Here is a 13159-nt window from a genome sequence, read left to right on the forward strand (position 1 = left end):
GCTGACTTACACTGTACTGCATATTGTAAGTGGGTTACAACGCTTAGTTCAGTAGCTATGTTGACTAGCTGATGGCGTAAGCTAATATGGTGACCACTGATGTAGGCGTGTGTAGCGTTAGAGGTTTTGATATGAAGGGTTTGGTTTGGAAAGGTTTTGTCACCTGGAATATGAATGACAGTAATCCAATACGCTGTAATAGAAATAGTTCCCTTTGTAGTCCTGATATGTCTGTAGACCCTGCCACAATACAGTCTTGTGTCTGAGCCGTTGAATTGCCGGACTCCACTTTGTCCCTATACTGACGTTCCTGTGCCTTTTTGATAACTAACTGTTTGTATCGGCCATATTCCCAGTCATCTTGCCATGTAAATGCGGTGGTTCGCGCTTCAGTTTTGCGCAAAATGCTGCATCTATCTACAGTTCTGTTATTTTAATAAAATGTTTAAAATGTAACTTTATTACTAGGGCATGTCAGTAAGAACAAATTCTACTTACAATGACGTCACCTACTCCACCAAACCCGAACGACACTGGGCCAATTGTCGCCGTCCGTTGGGAACAACTATTGTTTATAACCAAGAGAGTTACATGCAAGTCGCCAAGAATACAGGAGCTGCCCTTCCTATTCCAGCACCATTTCAACGTTGATCATTTCAAGCATCATCCAAAATCACCTCTACAGGAATAATATCTCTCCGGGAAAGAAAGGGCAGGGGTTGAGTTTCATGATAACTAACTCATGGTTTGATTGGATAATGTACAGCGAACTTCAAGTCCCTTTGTTCACCGGACCTAGAATACCTCACAATCAATGCTGACCCGTATACCTTCCCAAGATAATTCTCTTTAGTTATAGTCACAGCCCTGGTATTTTCTCCTCAAGGCCGATACCACAATGGCCCTCAAAGAACTTCACTGACTTTATTGCAAACTGAAACCACATATCCTGAGGCCGCATGTATTGTAGCTGGGATTTTTACAAAGCAAATTTCGAGGAAAACACGTATCGAAGTGTCTATGTACTCGCGCCTTCTAAAACACTCGACACTGCATACTCCAACTTCCGGGATGCTACAAAGCCCTCAACTGGCCCTCCCTTTGGAAATCTGATCACGACCCCGTCTTTGCTCCTCCCGTTCCTATAGGCAGGAACTCAAAACGCCTACCCTGGTTTTGGCCGGGGTTAGGCCGTCATGGGTAATAAGATTTGTCTTAACTGACTTGCCTAGGTTTAAAAAAAGGTTAATAAAAAAAAATTAAATGTGTTTAGTGGTACAAAAAAAAAATGTCGGAAACATTTTTAACTTGCTTGACCATGCTGTAGGTCTGTTACATGCATAGCTTTGTGGACTTTCATCGGACAGAGGTTGCTATCCCGTTTCTGTAATAAAACAAAGGTGTGTTGAATTGTCTCCTTAGGCCAATATAGCACGGTCGCAAGTATATGAATTAAATTATAGAGCAAACAACGGCACTGCTACTGCTGATAAAGGGCCTACTACTCATCCCGTAGATCAACTGTCGACACAAAAATTGGCGCCGAACTAAAGGAATAACTGTATTGGCCAGTGCCAATAATTTCATTGCCAGTGCTATCCGTAATCCTTGAGATGTCCCTTCCCTTACCAAACCCTAAACGTAACCGATGAAACATAACCTGAATTTTAGCCTATAAAAACCCTTTTAATGTCAACTTCAGCGGGTAGAACGTTCCCAAGGGCTTATGAAAAGCACGGACATATTCATCACAAACCATGATCATACATCATCGGGCTTTAAGGAAGGGATACAGTGCATTTGGTAAGGATTTCAGAACCTTCTTGACTTTTTCCACATTTTTGTTACGTTACAGCCTTATTCTAAATGATCAATAAATGATTTCCTCATCGAATCTATACCACAATACCCCAAATTGACAAAGCGAAAACAGGTTTTTAGATTTTTTCAAATTATGGACAAACATAAAACTAAAATACCTTATTTACATAAGTATTTCCAGACCCTTGCTATGAAGACTCGAAATTGAAGCCTCAGGTGCATTCCGTTTCCAGTTGATCATCCTTGAGATGTTTCTACAAACTTGATTGTAGGGACACCTGTGGTAAAAATTCAATTGATGGACTGATTGGAAAGACACACATCTGTCTATATAAGGTCCACATTCAACAGTGCATGTCAGAAGCTCCGAGATAGGATTTTGTCCGCAGGCACAGATCTGGGGAAGGGTGCCAAAAATGGCAGAGCTGGCCGCCCGGCCAAACTGTGCAAATATGCGTGAAAGGGCCTTGATCAGCGAGGTTTGGAACAAGAACCAGAGGGTCAGTCCTCAAGAACACAGTAGGCCTCCATCATCTTTCTTAAATGGAAGATGTGGAACCACCAAGAACTCTTCCTAGAGCTGGCAATTCAGGGGAGAGGCCTAGTCAGGGAGTGACCAAGAACCCGATGGTCACTCTAAGTTCCTCTGTGGAGATGGGAGAAGAAGCTTGCCAGAAGGACAACCATCCTACTGCAGCACACCACCAATCAGCCTTTATGGTAGAGTCGGCCAGATGGAAGCATTCCTTCAGTAAAAGGCACAGTGACAGCAGCTTGGAAGTTTTGACCAAAAGGCACCTAAAGACTCACAGATCATGAGAAAATAAGATGCTGCTGGTTCTGATGGAAACCAAGACTGACTCTTTGGCCTGGAATGCCAAGCTGCATTTCTGAGGAAACCTGGCACCAATCCTTAAGTAAAGCAATATCGTGGAACATCATTGCTGTGGGATGTTTTTCAGCAGCAGTGACTATGGGAGACTTTAGTCAGATTGAGAAAGATGACATGGAGCAAAGTACAGATCCTTGACGAAAAGCCTACTCCAGAGCGCTCAGACCTCAGACTGGACAAAGGTTCACGTTTCCAACAGACATCGACCCTAAGCACACAGCCAAGACAACGGAGAATGGCTTTGGACAAGTCTCTGAATTGCACTTGAGTGACCCAGCCAGAGCCCCGGATTTGAAACTAGATCGAACATCTCTGGAGAGACCTGACAATAGCTGTGCAGCGACACTCCCCCATCCAACCTGACAGAGCTTGAGCAGGATCTGCCAGAAAAGACAATGTTGAGATACTACCAAAATACAGTTTGCCACGCACTGTAGCTCATACCCAAGGAAGACTTGAGGTTAATCGCAAGCCAAAGGCACTTCAACAAAGACAGTAAAGGGTCTGAAGTAGTCTTCTTTCAGTTATTTCCAAAATTTCTTAAAAATCGTGTTTTGCTAGTCACTATGATGGGTATTGTGTGCCTAGGATTTTTTAATCCATTTTAGAAAAGGCGTAAATGCTAACAAAATAGCGATAAATCCAAAGGGGTCTGGAATACTTTCCGAACGCACTGTACAACGATGAATAGAACAATTTTGTCCCTTTTGCCATGACTAAATCAAACAGGCGTGGTTTTGGCAGTCTGTGCCACCACTACACCGAGTCAAAATGAAGATAGAAATAAGCAAGATTTCTCTGTTACCAACCAGTCACTGCATGCTTATTATTAGCCTATTGACAACCTCCCTACCCTATCAACAGGGGAACTGGCATCCATTTTGGCGCAACAGTCTGCCGTTAATTGGTACCCCAACCAACCTCTCCACTAATTCCCTATCTGATATCCATAACCAACGACGTGTCACAGTTTCATGACTAATAATGACTCTGTAGATGGACAAGGGTGGACAACAATTTTCCAATATTCAATTCCGGCATTTTAGGTATCCTACCCCCACCCTCTGATGGTGTCCTTATGTGCCCCTCGCATCAAATTGACAAGGCAGTCATGGAGCCATCCTGTGCATTAAAAGCAAGAGTCAAAAAGCTGAAACAATAGTATGACAACTAGGCTAATAATGTAATGAAATTAGGCCTATTAATACGGATTCATCAGATTTAGAGGATGGATAAGGCATCTTTCTTGCATCCCCATTGCCTTTTCCTTCTGTAGACAACCTAAATATTCCTAAATATTGTAATTCTTCTGACAATTTCTATGTGCCATTCAAGTTCAATGGAATACATACAAAAAAGTACGAGAATGCGGCAAAAAAAAATCTGGCTAATGGATTTAGTTTGGCGAAACAGGCTTGTTTTTCAATTGTCACGAGAACAGATTGCCGCGCCTTTGCCCCACCGCCGACACGTTCCTTAATCAGCCCAACAGAGTTCATCCCTCCGGTAACCTTACATATGTTTAGTGATATAATTTAAGCAATTAAGGCCAATATACCACTGCTAAGGGCGTGTTCCAAGCACTTCGCGGAGCTATTATAAATGGGTCACCAACATAATTAGAGTAGTAAAAATACATGTTTATCATACCCTGGAATCCACGGCTGTCAGCCCAATCAGCATTCAGGGCTCGAACCACCCAGTTAAATCAAAATTGGGACCAGATTCTCCCTCTCCGCGGAATAAACTAAATTATGCCGCACCCGCCGGCGGCTGGAAGAGGAGAGGAGTGGAATGGCGCCAGGTCGCACTGGTTCGAGCGCGCAATTCGGAAAACGGGCAGATAGCAGATTGCGAAACATTCAGTAATGTTTCTATTTAACACTTTAACAGGAGAATAGCAGCGAATGTGAAATGATTCGGACTTTAATTCGTCCAATGCATTGAAATCAAAATTAGAAAAGCTTACCCTTCATGCGTTTAAACGTCATGCAAGTAAAAGTCACACCAATTTGCAATAGTTCCACAAGCCATCGAAATCGAATAGTGGTTCAATGTCATGTCCAATATGATATTTCTTCCACATTTGAAACCTTTTGAGGTGAGTTACACATGTCTCAATGCTACTACAGACTATCATTCATAAACGCATTTTTTACGCACATCATGGAAATAACTCTTACCCCATCTCGCGCAGTCAGTCGGGTATCCACAGCAGATGTAAAAGGTTTTAGGCTGGATTCCACCGGATAGCCAGATAAGGTTAAGTTTTGGTTAGAAAAAACCAGAAACACCGAAAACTGATAACTGTACAATTAGAAGAACAAATGCCTTCTCCAGACCGCTATGGCTAATGTTCTAAAATACATGATCAGATTTCATTCATAAGAGGAACCGGGCACAGAAATACATGAGAAGGCAACGTTTCATTGAATACCTTTTTTAAAAGGCCTTGTAGGGTGTAAATAATCAAATTAAAGGCATTTAGCAATACGCGCGTTGCTCTGTTCATGCGAAAATTGATACCCAGTGAAATTGAAGAGACCGAGGCCGCTTGTTTTACGGTATCGATTCTGTCTCCCTCCGCTGTTATGCTCAGCTGCCGGTCCACTCCCTTCTCCACGCTCCCCAATACTCCTCTGTTAAAGAAGGCCAGGGGTGTGTGAGATGCACGTACCCTGGACCCACAAAGCAGGAATAGACCTATTGCAATGTGCTATGTAATCAGTCTCACTCGTAACTTAATCCTACCCACAGGACCATTCTTTGCCCCAATAGGTCGCATAAAAAACAGACAATTGAGAGATACCAGTCCAATTCTGTTTCAGGATTTAGACAAAGGGCCAATAGAAGTGAGGAAAGACTTGATAGTTTCAAAAGAACAGCTGTCTAACAACTATGAAAACGCTCTTAAGTTGTAGTTTGCTTGACATGTAGCCTCCCTCAGACATGAAATGCATCTCTGGAGAGATGACGGACTAACATACATGAATGATGTTATATCTCTTCGGCAGCCTATAAATACAAGGCTCTGCTCAAGTCTGTCATCCATATATCTTGGAACATATGAACAGGTATTCAATGTCCTCCCAATGACCAATCTGTCTCAACACTGTAGTGTTCCTCTCAGCTACCTCCGCAAACTCCCACTGTCAAGTGTGGTCTCCATGGAGATTTGATAAGCATCTCTTATCACGCCACACCAAAGTTAGTTGTTGCGCCTTGCATGTAAATGCCATGCGAACATTCCAGAGGAACACACACTCAATCATCTGATATCATTGTATTGTTCAACGCACTTGAATGCATAAGTCTCTGGCTTTACAAGTGTATTTTTGAATCCACACCTGCGTTTGAGTAGCCTGGGTACCGTCTCTGTAGCTTACATTCCACTCCTTGCCTCTCCGTGCCACTCTTGCCTTTGGCAAATAATAGGAGTGGCAAGGAGTGGAATGAATGTAAACTAAAACGACTGGTACCCAACTAGCTGTTGAGAGTTCAAGTTTTGTTTTTGGAACCTTCAAACGGGTGAATACCTGGAGTTTCTGGAAAGAACAAAGGGATTTGTGTTTTTGATTATTTGTGCGCGTGTGTGTGTGTGTGTGTGTGTGGTGTGTGTGTGTGTTGTGTGTGTGTTGTGTGTGTGTGTGTGTGTGTGTGTGTGTGTGTGTGTGTGTGTGTGTGTGTGTGTGTGTGTGTGTGTGTGTGTGTGTAACTGTGTAACTTTTGTGTGTGTAATAGGGAATATTTAAGATGAATAAAGTGAATATCCAGTTAAGAGTAATTAACAACAATGCTTAGCATATCTATATGTTTTCCCTTTATGTAATAACATGATTCCAAGTGTTCTATTGTGACACTCATTAATTTATGTCACGGGTTGATGGTCATTAGACTTGTTACTGAATGTTGTGGATTGTTCTCATATCGTTTGATAGTGATGACGTCAGAGGTACAAGACCGAGGACATACTGACATATAAACGTGATTCGTAGGCAACTGCAAGTCATTGTCTTTTCTTGAGTTGGTAGACAACATTTTGCGCTGTCTGATTAATGTAAAGAACCTTCTCAGAGAAGGCACATTAGACATGTTCTATGCTGCCGTGCTGGAGGTGTCTATCTCTCTTTGGCAACTTGTAATAAACTAAACCAGATAGATTTCTGATTGACTTTATCAAGGACTGCGCTCCTTTTTGTTTCACGGGAATACCCTTAAAGTGTTTTTTTTGGGGGGGGGTTATTTTTGGAACATTCTATTTATTTGTCTCAAATGTATTTTATGCAATCTTATCTACCACCAGAACCATAACTTACAAGTTGACAGCTACAACTTACAATCTTTTCCAGAGCAACTTACAATCTGTGAATTCATCAGAGCTACAGGAGGTGAGAGGAGGACACACACCCACACCACACACACACACACACACACACACACACACACACACACACACACACACACACACACACACACACACACACACACACACACACACACACACACTCACACACACAACACACAACACACACACACACACAACACACAGTCTTGTAAACCTAACCCTAATTTTAACCCGAAAACCTCACTTAACACTAACACTAAAAACTAACCATAAAACTACCCTAACCCTAAACCTAACAATAACCCTAATTCAACCTTAACCTGAACAACCTAGAATAGCATTTAACCTTATGGGGACTAACAAAATGTCCCCAGTTGGTCACATTTTTGATTGTTTACTATTCTTGTGGGGACCACTGGTCCCACAAGTATAGTTAAGCAGGTCCACACACACAGACTGAGCAGACTAGGTCTGGATTTTCACTGACCCTCTCTCTATATCTCTCCGTCTCTGTCTGTTTCTACAGTGCATTCGGACAGTATTCAGACCCTTTTTCCACATTTTGTCACGTTACAGCCTTATTCTAAAATGTTACATTCATTTTTCCCTCATCAATCTACACACAATACCCATAATGACAAAGTGAAAACAGGTTTTAGAGTTTGCAAATGTAATAAAAAATAAAAACAGAAATACTTATTTACATAAGTATTCAGACCCTTTACTATGAGGCTTGACAATTGAGCTCAGGTGCATTCTGGTTCCATTGATCACCCTTGGGATCTTTCTACAACTTGATTGAGTCCACTTGTGGTAAATTCAACTGATGGACATGATTTGAAATGTATACACCTGTCTATTAAGGTCACAGTTGACAGTGCATGTCAGAGCAAAAACCAAGTCACAAGGTCGAAAGAATTGTCTGTGGACTCGGAGACAGGATTGTGTCGAGGCACAGATCTGGGGAAGGGTACCAAAAACTGGCCGAGCTGGCCACCCGGCCAAACTGTGCAATATGGTGAAAAGGGCCTGATCAGGGAGGCGAACAAGAACCAGAGGGTCAGTCTGACAAAGCTTGAGAGTTCCTCTGTGGATATGCGAGAACCTTCCAGAAGGACAACCATCTCTGCAGCACTCCAGCAATCAAGCCTTTATGGTAGAGTGGCTCAACAGAAACCCTCAGTAAAAGCACATGACAGCCGCTTGGAGTTTACCAAAAGGCACTGAGCAAAAGGTCTGGATAAATGTGATATTTCAGTTTTCATTTTCAATACTGTTGCAAACATTTCTAAAATCCTGGTTTTTGCTTTGTCACTATGTGGTATATTGTGTGTAGATTGATGAGGGAAAAAAACTATTTGATGCAATTTAGAATAAGGCTGTAACATAAAAAATGTGGAAAAAGTCAAGGGGTGTGAATACTTTCTGAATGCACTGTATAATCTCACACACACACACACACACACACACACACACACCACACACACACACACACACACACACACAACACACACACATGTGTGTGTGTGTGTGAGATATACAGTGCATTCAGAAAGTATTCACACCCCTTGACTTTTTCCACATTTTCTTATGTTACAGCCTTATTCTAAATTGCATCAAATAGTTTTTTTCCCTCATCAATCTACACACAATAATACCACATAGTGACAAAGCAAAAACCAGGATTTTAGAAATGTTTGCAACAGTATTGAAAATGAAAAACTGAAATATCACATTTATCCAGACCTTTTGCTCAGGTGCCTTTTGGTAAACTCCAAGCGGGCTGTCATGTGCCTTTTACTGAGGGGTTTCTGTTGAGCCACTCTACCATAAAGGCTTGATTGCTGGAGTGCTGCAGAGATGGTTGTCCTTCTGGAAGGTTCTCGCATATCCACAGAGGAACTCTCAAGCTTTGTCAGACTGACCCTCTGGTTCTTGTTCGCCTCCCTGATCAAGGCCCTTTTCACCATATTGCACAGTTTGGCCGGGTGGCCAGCTCGGCCAGTTTTTGGTACCCTTCCCCAGATCTGTGCCTCGACACAATCCTGTCTCCGAGCTCCACAGACAATTCTTTCGACCTTGTGACTTGGTTTTTGCTCTGACATGCACTGTCAACTGTGGGACCTTATATAGACAGGTGTATACATTTCCAAATCATGTCCAATCAGTTGAATTTACCACAAGTGGACTCCAATCAAGTTGTAGAAAGATCCCAAGGGTGATCAATGGAACCAGAATGCACCTGAGCTCAATGTCAAGCCTCATAGTAAAGGGTCTGAATACTTATGTAAATAAGGTATTTCTGTTTTTATTTTTTATTACATTTGCAAACATTTCTAAAACCTGTTTTCACTTTGTCATTATGGGGTATTGTGTGTAGATTGATGAGGGAAAAATTGAATGTAATCAATTTTAGAATAAGGCTGTAACGTGACAAAATGTGGAAAAAGGGTCTGAATACTGTCCGAATGCACTGTAGAAACAGACAGAGACGGAGAGATATAGAGAGAGGGTCAGTGAAAATCCAGACCTAGTCTGCTCAGTCTGTGTGTGTGGACCTGCTTAACTATACTTGTGGGGACCAGTGGTCCCCACAAGAATAGTAAACAATCAAAAATGTGACCAACTGGGGACATTTTGTTAGTCCCCATAAGGTTAAATGCTATTTCTAGGTTGTTCAGGGTTAAGGTTTGAATTAGGGTTATTGTTAGGTTTAGGGTTAGGGTTAGTTTTATGGTTAGTTTTTAGTGTTAGTGTTAAGGTGAGGTTTTCGGGTTAAAATTAAGGGTTAGGTTTACAGACTTGTGTGTGTGTGTGTGTGTGTGTGTTGTGTGTGTGTGTGTGAGTGTGTGTGTGTGGTGTGTGTGTGTGTGTGTGTGTGGTGTGTGTGTGTGTGTGTGTGTGTGTGTGTGTGTGTGTTGTGTGTGTGTGTGTGTGTGTGTGGTGTGGGTGTGTGTCCTCCTCTCACCTCCTGTAGCTCTGATGGAATTCACAGATTGTAAGTTGCTCTGGAAAAGATTGTAAGTTGTAGCTGTCAACTTGTAAGTTATGGTTCTGGGTGGTGAGATAAGATTGCATAAAATACATTTGAGACAAATAAATAGGAATGTTCCAAAAATAACCCCCCCCCAAAAAAAAACACTTTAAGGGTATTCCCGTGAAACAAAAAGGAGCGCAGTCCTTGATAAAGTCAATCAGAAATCTATCTGGTTTAGTTTATTACAAGTTGCCAAAGAGAGATAGACACCTCCAGCACGGCAGCATAGAACATGTCTAATGTGCCTTCTCTGAGAAGGTTCTTTACATTAATCAGACAGCGCAAAATGTTGTCTACCAACTCAAGAAAAGACAATGACTTGCAGTTGCTACAGAATCACGTTTATATGTCAGTATGTCCTCGGTCCTTGTACCTCTGACGTCATCACTATCAAACGATATGAGAACAATCCACAACATTCAGTAACAAGTCTAATGACCATCAACCCGTGACATAAATTAATGAGTGTCACAAATAGAACACTTGGAATCATGTTTATTACATAAAGGGAAAACATATAGATATGCTAAGCATTGTTGTTAATTACTCTTAACTGGATATTCACTTTATTCATCTTAAATATTCCCTATTACACACACAAAAGTTACACAGTTACACACACACACACACACACACACACACACACACACACACACACACACACACACACACACACACACACACACACACACACACACCACACACAACACACACCACACACACACACACACACACACACAACGCCACAATAATCACAAAACACAAATCCCTTTGTTCTTTCCAGAAACTCCAGGTATTCACCCGGTTTGAAGGTTCCAAAAACAAAACTTGAACTCTCAACAGCTAGTCTGGGTACCAGTCGTTTTAGTTTACATTCATTCCACTCCTTGCCACTCCTATTATTTGCCAAAGGCAAGGAGTGGCACGGAGAGGCAAGGAGTGGAATGTAAGCTACAGAGACGGGTACCCAGGCTACTCAACAGCAGGTGTTGGATTCAAAAATACACTTGTAAAGCCAGAGACTTATGCATTCAAGTGCGTTGAACAATACAATGATATCAGATGATTGAGTGTGTGTTCTCTCTGGAATGTTCGCATGGCATTTACATGCAAGGCGCAACAACTAACTTTGGTGTGGCGTGATAAGAGATGCTTATCAAATCTCCATGGAGACCACACTTGACAGTGGGAGTTTTGGGCGGAGGTAGCTGAGAGGAACACTACAGTGTTGAGACAGATTGGTCATTGGGGAGGGACATTGAATAGCCTGTTCATATGTTCCAGATATATGGATGACAGACTTGAGCAGAGCCTTTGTATTTATAGCTGCAGAAGAGATTCATAACATCATTCATGTATTGTTAAGTCCGTCATCTCTCAAGAGATTGCAATTTCATGTCTGAGGGAGGCTAACTGTCAAGCAAACTACAACTTAAGAGCGTTTTCATAGTTGTTAGACAGCTGTTCTTTTGAACTATCAAGTCTTCTCTCACTTCTATTGGCCCTTTGTCTGAACATCCTGAAACAGAATTGGACTGGTGATCTCTCAATTGTCTGTTTGTTATGCGACCTATTGGGGCAAAGAATGGTCTGTGGGTGGATTATAGTTACGAGTGAGACTGATTACATAGCACACTTGCAATAGGTCTATCCTGCTTTGTGGGTCCAGGGTAGTGCATCTCACACACCCACTGGCGCTTCTTTCACACGAGGAGTATTGGGGAGCGTGGAAAGGGAGTGGCACGGCAGCTGAGCATAACAGCGGAGGGAGACAGAATCGAATACCGTAAACAAGCGGCTCGGCTCTTCAATTTCACTGGGTATAATTTTCGCATGATACAGAGCAACGCGTATTGCTAAACTGCCTTTAATTTGATAATTTTACACCTAAAACGGCCCCTTTTAAAAAAGGTATTCAATGAAACGTTGCCTTCTCATGTATTTCTGTGCCGTTCCTCTTATGAATGAGATCTGATCATGTATTATTAGAACAATAGCCAATAGCGTCTGGAAGAAGAGCATTTGTTCTTCTTAAATTGTACAGTTACAGTTCTCTCTTCTGTTTCTACACTATACTATCAGCTACTCCGGTGGAATCCAGCCTAAAACCTTTTCATCTGCTGTGGATACCCGACTGACTGCGCCGAGATGGGGGTAAGAGTTATTTCCATTGTGCGTAAAAATGCGTTTATGAATGGATAGCTGTAGTAGCATATGAGACATGTGTAACTCACCTCAAAAGGGTTCAAATGTGGAAGAAATATCATATTGGAATGACATTAACCACTATTGGATTTCGATGGCTTGTGAAACTATTGCAAATTGGTGTGACTTTACTTGCATGACAGTTAAACGCATGAAGGGTAGCTATTTCTATGTTGATTCAATGCAATTGGACGAATTACAGTCCAATACATTTCATCGCTGTCTATTCTCCTGTTAAAGTGTTAAATAGAAACATTACTGACATTGTTCGAATCTGCTATCTGCACCGTTTTCCGAATTGCGCTCGAACCGATCCGCTGCGCACTTCCACTCCTCTCCTCTCCAGCCGCCAGCGGGTGCGGCATAATTTAGTTACCCGGAGAGGAGAATCTGGTCCCAAATTTTGATTATAAACTGGGTGGTTCGAGCCCTGAATGCTGATTGGCTGACAGCCGTGGTATTCCACGGGTATGATAAAACATGTATTTTTACTACTCTAATTATGTTGGTGACCAATTTATAATAGCTCCGCGAAGTGCCTGGACACAGCCCTTAGCAGTGGTATATTGGCCTTATTGCTTAATTATATCACTAAACATATGTAGGCTACGGAGGGATGAACTCTGTTGGGCGATTAAAAGGAACGTGTCGCCGGTGGGGCAAAGGCGCGCAATCTGTTCCTCGTGACAAATTGAAAACAAGCTGTTCGCCAAACCTAAATCCCAAATTAGCCAGATTTTTTTTTGGCCATTCTCTACTTTTTTGTATGTATTCCATTGAACTTGAATGGCACATAGACAAATTGTCAAGAAGAATTACAATATTTAGGAATATTTAGGTTAGTCTACAGAAGGAAAGC

At 41.9% G+C, this 13159-nt stretch overlaps 1 long non-coding RNA gene and 1 pseudogene across 1 annotated transcript in view; one reads left to right on the plus strand and one right to left on the minus strand.

Annotated features, from left to right (window-relative positions):
* The window catches only part of LOC139023309 (uncharacterized), a 376026-nt gene that overhangs the window by 163294 nt on the left and 199573 nt on the right, over positions 1-13159 (minus strand). The gene's annotated exons all lie outside the window — the stretch shown is intronic.
* LOC111954849 (sodium/potassium-transporting ATPase subunit alpha-3-like) overlaps positions 11539-13159 on the plus strand; it is a 28629-nt pseudogene continuing 27008 nt past the window's right edge.

Source organism: Salvelinus sp. IW2-2015, linkage group LG30 (assembly GCF_002910315.2).
Source record: "Salvelinus sp. IW2-2015 linkage group LG30, ASM291031v2, whole genome shotgun sequence".
Lineage (NCBI taxonomy): Eukaryota > Metazoa > Chordata > Actinopteri > Salmoniformes > Salmonidae > Salvelinus > Salvelinus sp. IW2-2015.